At 37.0% G+C, this 13,713-nt stretch overlaps 1 protein-coding gene across 3 annotated transcripts in view; it reads left to right on the top strand.

Annotated features, from left to right (window-relative positions):
- Nucleotides 1-13,713, top strand: part of NCOA7 (nuclear receptor coactivator 7) — a 72,733-nt gene that overhangs the window by 2,868 nt on the left and 56,152 nt on the right. Inside the window, exon 2 of one of the 3 annotated variants that reach the window (XM_070932724.1) lies at nucleotides 4,267-4,343. The exons of the other annotated variants lie outside the window; for them this stretch is intronic. The gene's annotated coding sequence lies outside the window, so the exon portion shown is untranslated. The remainder of the gene's footprint in view (nucleotides 1-4,266; nucleotides 4,344-13,713) is intronic. 3 annotated transcript variants of the gene reach the window in all.

Raw genomic sequence — 13,713 nt, 5'->3', positions numbered from 1 at the left:
TGACTGTTTGTGCTTTATTTTTTCACTTTTTATTTTCCATTATATTTTCTATTTGAAAAATAGCTTTTTAGAGTGTACAGTAGTACTATATCCAGCAATGACAGTTATTTGGTTCTATCTGTCTAATAATTTTAAACAGCACATCTTTGTCAAATTATTGCTCTTTATTTGCTTTAAGTGATTGTATTTATAGAGTCCAACAATACATAAAGGCATTTTTAAGTGAATCCTTTGATTGTAAAGCAAGAATAATTATTTCACATACTTTAAAATCAACACATCATGCAAAAAGACAACTCTGTATAAAATGAAACTCACAGGGTCTGTTTAAGGAAATACACAGAGATGAGGCTTAAATTGAGGTAAAGAATTTCTAGGGTTTCAAAGTATACTCATGTAAGTTTTGAATGTGAAAGAACACAAAAATATTGCAAAGAATTACATGGTGGAACTATGTTGACCTGATGAGACAAGCAGTAATCAAAGTTAGTTCTGACCAAAATTTATTGCCTTAATTCTTAATAGTCTGACATTAGGATAGGATAGGGTAGGATAGCATAGGATAGGATATGGTAGCATAGCATAGCATAGCATAGCATAGCATAGCATAGCATAGCATAGCATAGCATAGCATAGCATAGCATAGCATAGCATAGCATAGCATAGCATAGCAAAGCATAGCAAGAATCAATACAAAAACAGTACTGGGCACACTTAGAAATTCCACAAAATTGTTACTTTGGCTCAGATACACCCGCATACTGAAAGAGAAACAAAACATTAGATGATGCCACTCATTATATACAGAACAGTTGAAGAATACCATATTGAAAAGACTGCATCTTGGAATGGGAGAGGATTAGAATTAGAGGGGTAATAATGAACTGGCCCTCTTTAAGATTACTGTTTGAGAGAATGATAATAAAAAAGAACATCTCCTTTCTGTTCTGCCACAAAACAATACTGCACTTAGTTTCTGGGCATATAGCCAACAGCAGCACTGAGCTTTTAGCATTGTAACACATAGCAAGGTAATGACTCAGGATGGTGGAATAAGAGAACAAAATATTTCTCCCCCCAAAATCTTCCTCAGCAACTCTGTAATCCAAACAGCATTACTGGTTTTTGAAACAATAGAAATGTGCATGTGATACACATTGGATGGACAGATGGACGGACAGACAGACAGACAGACACAGACAAACAAACAGATATGTAGATAGATAGCTTGATAGCATGGCAGGAGCCCAGGAAGGAACAATAGTTATTTTGCAAAAAAAGAATAAGTCGGATAGGGAGCTCAACTAAAGTTAATATTTTATGGATTATAAATAAGGAATGGGATAGGAGAGGAAGAGAGATTTGTTTGTAACCTTTGTTTATACTTGTGATGCAGGGTGCAAGTCACTTTTTTACATATTTCTTCTTTTCATAAACTGCATTTATGTTGGTTGCAGGATCCTTCAGTCACATGATTGTGATTTGTAACCTTCCCAGCTGGCTTCTGACAAGCAAAAGTCAGATTCGTTTATAACACTATGATTCACTTAACTAACTGCAGTAAACAATGACAGGAAAATATGGTCCAGTCATGTGATGACTCACATGATAACTGCATCACTCAGTGAGCGAAATTCTGGTTCCAATTGTGGACCTAAGTCAAGGACTACCTATGCGGATGATAACTTACGTATTAGAGATTTGTGGGGAAATGAAGCATAGCTGAGTTGTAGAATCAGTGTGGGCAGTATTTTTGGGGATGGTTGAGTCTGCAGAGGAGGAAAGAAGTAGGTAATTGCTTCGCATGCTCTTGGATGAGAGTACTAATGCATTAGATTTTCAGAGCTTACAGAAAGGAAAGGAGGAATCAAGCGAAGAAATCGGTATGTTGCAAATCAGTATCATCCTGATCTTTGCTTTGTCATTTCTAGAGTATGTTGGCCTCTAGCAAGTGCTACATTAATCAAGTTGCCTCGACCTTGAGCCAGAAAGCAATTAGGCTGTCATAAGTAAATTGACCTCATTTCCTGAAAAATGCTGTTAGTCAAAATGCCAAAGTGCTTAGACACTGGTTTTATCCTTTGAAGATGGGGTTGTTAGGCCATATTTCAATCTTCATTTACTGAAGGGCATGTATATATTATAGCTTTACTATTAAAGCTAGTGACATGAAGCTAATTGAACTATTTCCTGTTCTGGTGGTAGAAAAAAAAATACTGCATGTGGGTCACTAATATTTTGGAATGGGTTGAAATAGAATTGTGGCTAATCTATATATGCAAGATTGTCTTGTGATATGTTGTATTTATATTTATACTATATTATTTTATAAGGCTGTGCAGTCCGTCAGATTCATCTTGGAAGAACATTTTCAGAACATTCAAAACAGAGCTGCAGCCATGCAGTCAGGAAAACTGATATGGTTTCTTTAATGAGTCAAAGATAAATGCTGTGGATATCCCAAAAATCTTTTCCAAACTGAATTCAAAGCAAACCACAGTATTTTTGGGGATGGTTGAGTCTGCAGAGGAGGAAAGAAGTAGGTAATAGCTTCGCATGCTCTTTTAACCATGACGGCCTCCAGATCTGTTGGACTACAGTGTCAAGAATATCAAGTCAGCATGAAGGGAAAGTCTTTTAGTTTAGTTTAATTTAGTTTAGTTTACTTTATTGTCATTGCACATGGTACAACAAGATTAAACACTGTCTTCAGTGTTAGTATTCTTTTGTTAGAGAGCTATATTTGAACAATTGCTGTCAGAATTATTGTAAAGCCCAGATGATGCATGAGTACTAATGAACACATATAATACAAGAACTTTGATAAAAAAAATCAGTCCATAATCACGAAAGAAGTCATTAGGAGCTTGATATTAAATTGCTTTATATTTGGGTCATTGGTTCATCCTAGAGCTGCGCATATATTGTGGATCTGTTTTCAAGTCCTGTCAGCTTCAGCCAGCAAAGTCAGTGGTCAAAGAAATTATGAACAGTAGTTGGAACAACATAGTTCAGTGCCACTGAACTAGTCCAATACTATTAATCTTGATAGGCACTTCCTTATGAGAACTCAGGATTCAGCTTTGGATCTTGATCATTTTAAGGAATGTGTTCTGGGCACGTCAAGACAAGATAACTAGTAATACAATAGTGGAAAGGCACTGAAGAAAAAAGGAAGAAACCGATCTATTTAAGATCATAATTTTAACAGTCCAGATGGGTCTGGAAATTCTGAGATTTGTAGCTGCAGTCCATTTGAAAGGCATAGGAGTGGAAGAATGAAATTGATGGCGCTGTTTATAACTAACTATATTATGTAAGGGCACAGCTGTATTTTTTTTTTTAGTACTGTAAGAACAAAACCAGACAGTTTCAGACTCCTCCACATTTCCCTCTTTTGTTCAGTCATGATTCATCAAACAGCTTTTAATTTGTCATTATTATTGTTTCAATTCTATCTTATCTTTTGTATATGTTTTATATTTATCTTAGACTTTTTGTGGTTTTAGTAATTAGTGATTTTTGTTCTTGAGAAACAGTAATTTCTTGCTGAAAAGGATCTGGGAGAAAAGGAACTTGCTTATATTGGTTCTTATACATTAGATGAAAGAGAAAAAGCAACGTTTTCAAAACACATTAACAAAATTTGATGTGTTTTTGATTTAGAATGTCCTATGAGCCCATTCGCCGTGCTTGCAAAGGACAGTTCACTTATTAACTCATGTAAATCTACTGGCATGTGGAAAAGAATTAGGAACTCACCTGTATATGTGAAGTTTGACTTGCATATCTGTTCCCAGTTCAGTTCACAAAGCTGGGTTCATGTCACAATGCCATAATACAGTTTGCTTAACTTAATGTATAAACCAAGGTTAAGATTTGTAAACAATACCTTAATATATGCTGTTGCAGTTGGTTGTGGCTTATTCTATAGTCGTGGTTAAACCAATAATAGTTGGCTTTATATTATGCTAGACTGATGCTGTTGACCAAGTAGACTGATGTCCAAATAGACAAGGTTTATTTTCAATCCTTAATGGAGGTTTGTAAATGTCAGGTAGATTCCTACTATCGTATGGAAGTATTCTTGAGGGCAGGCCATAGTTGTGCAGAATGATTGTGTAGTGTTAGTGATCATGCACAAAATTGCTGCAAGGGTTGCAGCTGTAGCTTATACCCTTTGTGGCTCTGAGAGTCTTTCTGGTGGGATCTACAAAATGTGCTAAATACATAACTATTTGGCTTGTTCTTAATTCTTCTTTCTAGTATTCCCTGATGCCAAGCTGAGATTTGTACCAAACAAAAATGCATTGCAACAGCAGTGTGTAGTACAAGGGGCAGTTGTGAGTATTCTTTACAGTTATCGCCTTTATACACTGAACAAGCTGAATAAAACATTGCCTTTTCTCTTGGGACCCAGTTGGAACTAAAAAAAGGCTATGAAGTGTGGGTATTCTTGCTCTTATCCAGTGCCCTGCTTTCTCTAGTAGATGTCACAGGCACTCTTTTTAGAAAAACTGATCTTAATCCATCAAGTCAATTTCACATGCCATCTAAAAATCAAAATGGAACTATGGTACCAAGCCTGATCTTTACTGTTTACATAAACAGCCTATAGCATACTCTTGCCTTTTTCTTCTGGGGGTTAAGTGAGCCATTATTTCCTTCTTCAACAGACAGACACAGACAGGACCTACCCTACATCCTGCAATCATGGGTTGAGCACTTGTTCACAAAATTGTGGTGGCATGCCATTATTACAGCTTTCGTTGGAAATATGCAGCCAGATTCAAGTCTTGATAGCCTTGCAGCTTTCACGTCAATTCCAACTGTTCATTTTTTAAAAATAGCCTGATAAAAAGAAAATGGATTATGGTTGTGTAGCTATTTTTTACTGTGAAGAGTGGAACAAGGAGAGTTTTCTTACTTCTGAAGGTGCTGTAGCTTAAGTTGCTACTTATTTTCATATTTCCACTAGTCAGCTGAAAGGAGCACCAATTGCCTTCTCAAGTCAACAAGAGTAAAAACAATGACACAGCTGATTTTTTGGAGACTTTTTGGAGAGATTGGATCAGTGGAAACAATGCCATCTGCAAGTGCTGTTAACAAAAATACTTTGACAAACAGATTGTGTTCCCTTTTCTGTTTAATGGTTTATCAGTGGCTAGCTGGGTGCAGATAAACTGACAAAGATAACCTTTTATTTATAAAAATATTCATTGGCTGTTTTCTGTCCCTGAATTAACAATACAATAATATCCACTTAAAATACAATAAGCAATATGAAAAGAATAAGAAAAAATATTAAAGTAACAAGAAGCAAGCTGAAAGCTTGTAGAAATAAGAAAACAATTTCTAAAGATAATGTCTAAAGTTTAGGGATAGAGTCTGTTAAATGTTCCTAGGAAGGAATTTCTAAAATTGAGTCTCAAGAAAATAGCCAGCTTGCTGTTGAATCTTGTATTCTGTTATCTCTATTTGTCCTGAATGGAGTTGAAGGATCATGCACAATTGCACAGCTTCTTAGATAGCAATGCACTGAACTATAAAAAGTACAATTAGAACAAACTGGAATAATGGGATCAACATGGCCTACATTTTTTTTTTACTGACTTTTTTTTTTACTCTTTTTAAAAGCAGTGTCCAGTATTGCAGTAATCAGATTTCAGTATGTGTATTAGTGGCTGGATCTGCTTTATCCAGGGAAATGCTGAGTAACATAGTTGTTACGTGTGTTTTTGTCTCATTTTATGACCATTTTTGCCACATTTGTTAGGTAAATTGCTGCAGCTCTTAAGTTAGTAACATGGTTGTTAAGTGAATCTGGCTTCTCTGTTGACTTTGCTTGTCAGAAGGTTGCAAAGGGCAATCATATGATCACATGCATTTATGATACTGCAACTGTCATAAATATATGCCTAGCTTCCTAATTTTGATCAAGTGACCACAGGAATACTGCAACAGTTATAAGTTGTAAGTAACAGTTGTAAGTGTGAAAAACTGTAATAAGTTTTCATACCCCTTGGTATGAAAAGGTATGAATTTGTACTATATGTTCAGATCCAAACGTTAATTGTCAAATGCTACCACTTTGGCCTAATTAACTTTCAACATTGAAACTACCTACCTTATTGAAAGGTAGTTCAACAAACTATGTACCTTATTGAAAACACAATAAGGTAGGTAGTTTTCAGAGAAGACCTCTGAGGCCAACTTGAGAATACATCACCAGAACAATGTCATCAGTGTATTAAAAACATTAATAGGTTTGTTAGACATCTTGGTAATGTCATTGACATAAAAATTAAGCAGCATTTGTGCCAAGATGTACTTTTGTCTTATGGTTTTATAGGTGGGAATGTTCTGTGTTAGGGCACCTTTAGTCACTGTACAGACTTGGTACAGAGATTAACAGAGTTGGAAGGGACCTTGTAGGTCCATCACCCCTACCGAAGCAGGAGGCCCTACACCATTTCTGACAAATGCCAGTCCAATCTCTTCTTGAAAGTCTCCAGTGTTGAAGCTCCCACAACTTTTGAAGGCAAGTTGTTCCATTGGTTAATTGTTCTCACTGTCAGAAAATTTCTCCTTATTTCTAGGTTGAATCTCTCCTTGATCAGTTTCCATCCATTATTCCTTGTCTGGCCTTGGAAAATAACTTGACTCCTTCCTTTCTGTGGTAGCCCCTCAAATATTGGAACACTATTGTCATGTCTCCCCTGGTCCTTCTCTTCACTAGACTAGCCATGCCCAGATCCTGCAACCGTTCTTCATATGTTTTAGTCTCCGGTCCCCCGATCACCTACTTCTAGGTAGGTGTTTGCATAAAAGGCTTTAAGCAGCTATAACCATCTAGACTCTAGACTTTATGTTTAACCTGGCCAATTTCTTCCAAAGAATCATCTATTGAATCAAATGCTGCACTGAAATCAATGAAGGATGAAAAGAGTTGTTTGCCTTCAGATTCATACTTGGTTATAAGATAATGTGAAAAAAAATACCTGAAGTAAAACAGTCAGGTCTGATCCAGTTTGTTCTTCTGCTAAGAGCTTTTTCTGCATGAACCAGTACTTTATCTTGTTTAGGAGATGTTTGGTATACATCTTGGCCACTAAGTCAATGCAGTTTGTGGGCTAGTAGTTTTGTGTTGGTCTTCCTGGTTGCCTTTTTATATATATTTGCACTATGATGAAGACCTTCTATCTTGCTGGAATAAGACCAGTGTTGTTCACATGAAAGTCTGCCAGCAGAGGCTCCCACCAAGTCTCTAAAGAGTTCTGTTGGGAGAGGATTTTCCATAGGTACCTTGTTCAGTTTCAGAGTCTGGATGATATATTTACTTTCCACTGCAGAAACTGTTGGCTTGCAAAGGATTCTTTTTCAAAAGTATAGGTGGTCTCAGTGACCTGCAGTAGGGTGATCTCTGGCTGGGATTCGTAGAAGGAAGATGATTTGACTATCTAGGGTTATATGATGATAATGATGTGATTTGCAGCCAATAGATCAAGATGGAACCATCTTTCTTTGGTGGTAATGGGTACAGCAGGCCAGTGGTGGATAAACGACACCCACAGAATCATAAGAAAGGATGATCAACTGATCATTGCATATGGCACCCTCATATTCCTTCCTTATACCCCTTCTCTATCTCTTCTCTCCTTTTCATTTGGCAGGCTTTTGAAATTTGGCTGAAAACCACCTGTGGCCATCCTTGGCAAAGTTCCTGATGTCATCCAATCCCAGGATAAATGGTTAAAGTTCAACATCACTAGTTACGCATTAGGCTCAACTAGTTTTTGATTAGAACTAGTGGGATTACATTCCTGCATTGCAAACTGAATATTGGCAATTGATGCTTGATGCTTTTTGATTACAGGCAGTTTTTAAAGTGCTTTCTTTAAAGTGAATCAGGATTCAGTGGCAGTGTATCTGGAGTGCTATTTAAATGTTGGATTGAGTCATGTTCTGCTACACTTATTGCATATTTATTTCAGAAGTGCACATGTTTTGAGCTTTCTGGTTGTTAGAAAGTTGTTAAAATTAAAATTTAAGTTGCTGCAGACTTTGTTCTTCTCTCTCAAACCAAATAGGTTATAAAACACATAGTATTGATTTGTTAAACAAGCCACAGTGATCGAGTCAAAACGTTATGCTAAGCCATAACTTAAAGTATGGCTGAATTTGCATGCCACAGTAAGCCAAAAATTAGTTTGTATGAGATGGAAGGCCAAAAAAACCTTCCTGCTTGATGGATATAATAAAAAAACTTGGCTGATTATTAAGGCAGAAAAACAGTATGTCAGTGTTTCTCAACCTAGGCAACTTTAAGATTGGGGGTGGGGGTGGGGACTTCAACTCGCAGAATTCCCCAGCCAGCCATATTTGTTTTGTTATGACTTAAGACTATGATATGAACTCAACTTGTGTAGTCTGTAAATCATTATTTATATTTTGGCATTTTATATGACTATAGCTAATTGTGGTTTATTCAACAATGAATGGTTGAACAATCTATTTATTATTATTTACTGGATCAGAAGAAAATCAATCATTGTTTTTCATAATTGGAGCATTTTGATCACCCAGGATGCTCACCATTTTAATTTCCCAGGATGTTTTTTTAACCTTTACTTTTTTTCAATGTAGATAGTCATATTTCCAAACAAAGTAGTAGCTTGCAACCAACCAGCCAATGATCTTGTTTTCTAAAAGTACTTCTTGGTGTACCTGAGATGAAGTGGTATTATTGGTAATGTACGTTAGGCTTGAAGATAAAGCTTGGCTTTCTCTTATGGTATATTGTTTAAAAATTAATAGAATCAGAAAAGAAATAGAATTAAACGGGGCAAGGAGCACGTTGGGCACCAGAGGAGGTCTTTACTGGTACCATGGTGCCCAAATTGGAGATCTAAGTTGTTGGGTCCTTATAGAGCTAGATAGTTCTTTATCTCCTAAAAAGAGCAGGAAGGCTTGAAAAAGGATAAATAATGGTCTAGCTAGACAGTGATCTAAACCAGGGGTTTAGGGTTGCAGAATCTGTTAGTTAAAAAAAAATCCTGGAAATCTACTCAAGAGGCAAAACTCTAATAATAAAAACTTGGTTGCATTTCAGTGAACTAACCCTATGAAGGTTGAGTCACTGATCTCAGTTTTAGATCTGCGCAGATAGTCCTTGACGTGATCTAAGCCATAGTTGTACCTGATATTGGACAACAGTTCCATCTAAACATACCCAAGGCATAATGATCATAAATTGTGAAATAGTGTTGTTGCAATTACATTTATTATTGAACCATGACCATTTAACCAACAACATGGATGCTTGCTTTTCACACCATATTCTGCCTACTAACTATACATGGTTGTTTCTGAAAAGTTTTAAGTATTCAAAACAAATAATTTTGCTCAGATTTCTTATGCCCATACCAGGAGAATTAAATAAAAGCTGTTAACTTGGCAGCTGCTCTCCAGCTAGGGATTTTGTAAATTTTTTTTTTTGAATATTTTAAATTTCAGAAGAAATTTTGTTTTGACAGATAATTGGCATGTCTGAGTGTTTAGAAAACAGAAAAATTACAGCCATGGGGTATTTCAGGGGTCAAGGAAATAGGGATTGCTTAACAATGTGACATTTTCAATCAGTGTCATCTGTAATTGTTTAACTTGGGTGTTTGCTACTCACCATGTGTTGAGTCACTGATCTCAGTTTTAGATCTGCACAGATAATCCTTGACTTACAACAATTTATTAGCAACCGTTTGAAGTTACAATGGCATTGAAAATACAGGAAATGCTCGACTTTCAACAGCTCATTTAGTGACCAATCAAAGTTACAATGGCACTGAAAAAAGTGACTTATGACTGTTTTTCACATTGCAGCGTCCCCATGATCAAAATTCAGACACTTGGCAACTGACTCATATTTATGACAGATGAAGTGTCCTTGGGTCATGGGATCCCTTTTTGTGACCTTCTGACCCGCAAAGTCAATGGGAAAGCCAAATTCACTTAACAACCATGTTACTAACAACTGGAGTGAACAACTGTGGCAAGAAACATTGTAAAATGGAACAAAGCTCACTTAACAAATGCCTTGCTCAGCAACAGAAATTTTGGGCTCAATTGTGGTCGCAAGTTGAGTACTGGCTGTAGTGACTTATGACCAATCCTCACACTTATGAGCATTGCAGCCTTCCCCATGGTCATGTGATGAAAATTCTGTTGCTTGGCAACCAGCATGTATTTACGATAGTTTCAGCATCCTGGAATCATGTGATTACCATTTGTGACCTTCCTATCTGGCTTCTGACAAGCAAAGACAATGGGGGGAAAGCCAGATTCACTTAATGACAGCATGATTTACTTAACACCTGCAGTGCTTCACTTAACAACCATGGCAGAAAAGATTGTAAAATTCGACACGATTCATTTATCAACTGCCTTGCTTAGTGGTGGAAATTCTGGTCCCAATTGTGATTGTAATTCGAAGATTACCTGTAAAATATCAAATTGTATCTAATGCCTCTGGAGGCAGGAGAAAATGATATGTACCATTATGCCAATGACTACAGACACGGAAGAGAATAGGAATAAAAAGAGTAAAACAGCTTCCGCAATTTGACCACTTCTGGACTAAAACTCCCCAGCCAGCACAGAGCCCCATTTGGCAGTACAATCTATATTTGATTATAATAAGTGATACCTCTCTTTTACACATAATGAACATGCACATCACACATACATGTACACACTTGCCCATCCATTGAGAAATTAAAAACAGTATGACAATGAATTAGTTACCTTTTGGCTTAAAAGCAGATGTTTTCTCGATTATTGTCCAATCTTATAGCCTCCTAACCTACTTACCTACCCACTACCTATGGTACCTACCTACCTACCCACCTAAACTACCTTCCTTCCTTCCTGCCTAATTTATATAACTACCTATCTTCTTTTTTTCCTCCTTTAGTACAATTACGTTCTGTTCTACCTTATCTTCACTGAGAAAAGTGAAGATAGTTCTTGTTTCCAATGGTATGATATCTTGAAAGGGTAAAAGCAACTGCATATTTCCCCTCAAGAGATATATTTTTAAAGGAGAATATTTGTAGCTCAGGGTTGAAATGAGGGGTTCTTGGTGTTCTCTGAGCTTGGTTGTTTTCTTGAAGATGTTTCATTACCTAAGCTATGAAGCACAGTGCTCACGTGGTTAGCACACTGGGTTGGAGGTTAGTAAGCCTGCGTTTGAGATCTGAGTGCTGCCATAGGGTGGGGTGAGTTCCAGTCCTATGTTCCAGCTCCTGCTGAGGACACGAAAGGAGCCCTCAATTGGGTATTCTCTGAGCTTGATTGTTTTCTTTAAGACGTTTATTAATCAAATTTCTATACCGCCTACTCCCGAAGGATTCAGGAAGGGGGGAAAGTCATGATACATCACGTGATGACAACGTGACAATGGGAGTTTGACACCCCTGATCTAGAGTATAAAATTGATTTAGGTTCACATATGAATAGTGCACAGTTCATTGAATTAGGATTTACCCATCAAAATGTCTCGCAAAAAAAAAAAATAAGCAAAAAAAATATGCTCAGTTGGGTTCAGTTCAGTATGTTTTTCAGGATTTTGTCTGTCTGTTTGCCTCCTTGACTTTTTCTTACCTTCAAGACAAATTACTTCAATTGTAGCATTGAGAAATAGCAGCATTCTTGTCTATTCTCAAAGTAGTTGCCTAACAAACTCTCCACAAAGTGTCCAGGCTATGCTTATTCCTTGACTTCTCAGGAAGTCAGTTTTTCTTGAGTATCCAGTCTTAATTAGATGACTCTTCTGCCTGGAAAAAGAAATCGATCAATTGTGGCGTACTCTGATTCTTGCTGATCACAGAGTATTTGCCTGCTCCCTTTATTTGAGACAACTACTGTATTTTTCTTAAACTGCAGGCTAATAATAATAGATTTGTTTGCTTCAAACTGATGCCATGCCTTTGCTGATTGCACAATTACTGATTGGATAAAAGGACCATAAGAATTTAGGCAGTTCATACAGTCAGTTACTGAATTTGCAGAATCCTCAAATCCCCCACATGTAACTGAAAAACGATAAGAAACTTCACAAGGAAGGACATTCAGGCACTGGCAACCCCATGACTGATGTTTTTGGTAGCAAAATGAAAATATATTGCAACCATCAACAATAGAGATGCCAGTGCCTGAATATACTTACCGTATTTTTTTGAGTATAAGAGCACCTGAGTATAAGACGCACCTACCTTTTTTGGTGAGGAAAAGAAAAGTAAATCTCCCTCTGCCTCTGAGTAATTTTGCCTCGTTGCAGCATACAGCAAACAGCCTGCTTTACTTTCAGTTTCATTTCAAGCATAGCTTGATTAGCACAAGGAAAAAAAAATCTGCTCAGCAATTTACCTCTTTGCAGCAAGCAGCAGAGCCCTGCACAAAACAGCTGAGAGCCAATCAGATGAGAATCGGGAGGCCGATACAATCAACTTGTGCTAATTAGGATGTCCTGAAGCTGAAAGGAACTGTTTTTTCTTGCTGTTTGCTTGCAAGGAGGTAACTGTTGCGAGGCAGAGACCAAAGGGTGGGGGCCAGTGGGTGGGTGGGGCTACATTTGGTGTATAAGACGCACCTAAATTTTCATCCCCTTTTAGGGGGGAAAAAGGTGCCTCTTATACTCCGAAAAATCAGTACTTGTGAGGTTACTGCTTGTTCTTCAGCTACATACATGGTATTTGGGACAGTAACCAGCTGTATCACAATTTTCAGAAAATGAAATTTTATTTGAAAAGAAAAAATGATTTTTTGTATTTCAGCTTTGGAAATAATAATTTGACCTTAGACTTCTATTCTGTTTTAGTTGTTTCTATTTTTATGCCAGTTTTGCAGCTTCCAGATGTCAAATCTCCAAACCTGTTTTTTTGGGTTCTATCAGGAATCTGCTCTGATGGTAGTCAAGGAAATAAACCTTGCTTTTTGGTTTTTTTTGTTTATATAAGGCAATTTTTACTGTTTTATAAAATCGTAGTTGGTCTAATGAAGATACTGCCTTAAAATAAATTTTGGATCTTTCTCTGTGCCCTTTGCTTCCCTTCCAGGCAATGTAACCACTTTGCTTTTTCGGAATGGAGGTGGCTAAAGTTGATGCAGGTAGTCTTCAACTTAAGAGCATTTTTGAGCACAGAACAAAAGTTCTGTTGTTAAGTGAGATATTTGTTAAGTGAGTTCTGCCCCATTTTACAACCCTTTTTTGCCACAGTTGTTAAGTCAATCACTGCAATTGATAAGTTAGTAACTTGGTTGTTAACTGAATCTGACTTCTTCATTGACTTTGCTTGTCAGAAGGTCATAAAAGGCATGGCCTTAGGACATGTCACATTTTTCAGTGCTGTTGTGACTTTGAACGGTCACTAAATGAAGTGTTGTAAGTCAAGAACCACATGTATTGCCACTCTTGATTATATCCTGGTTTAATTTAATTTTTTCTTTTTAATTTAGTGTGCTAATGATTGGCAACACAAAGGGTCCAGCTGAAAGAGCAGACCTTTTCCATTATAACTGTTCATTTTTGGGGGAGGGAGACAAGTGTCAAAATACAATAGGCAAGTATGAACATCAAAACCCCACAACTCCCACAGCATTTTTTTCCCCAGTTTTCTTATGCAAGTCATCAAGCAAATAGATAATACTATATGAATT

The sequence above is a fragment of the Pituophis catenifer genome, unplaced genomic scaffold (genome assembly GCF_029215685.1).
Source record: "Pituophis catenifer annectens isolate HBS135680 unplaced genomic scaffold, rPitCat1.0.hap2 SCAF_1, whole genome shotgun sequence".
Lineage (NCBI taxonomy): Eukaryota > Metazoa > Chordata > Lepidosauria > Squamata > Colubridae > Pituophis > Pituophis catenifer.
The sequence above is the reverse complement of the archived record's forward strand: the minus strand, read 5'-3'. Positions and strand labels throughout refer to the sequence as shown.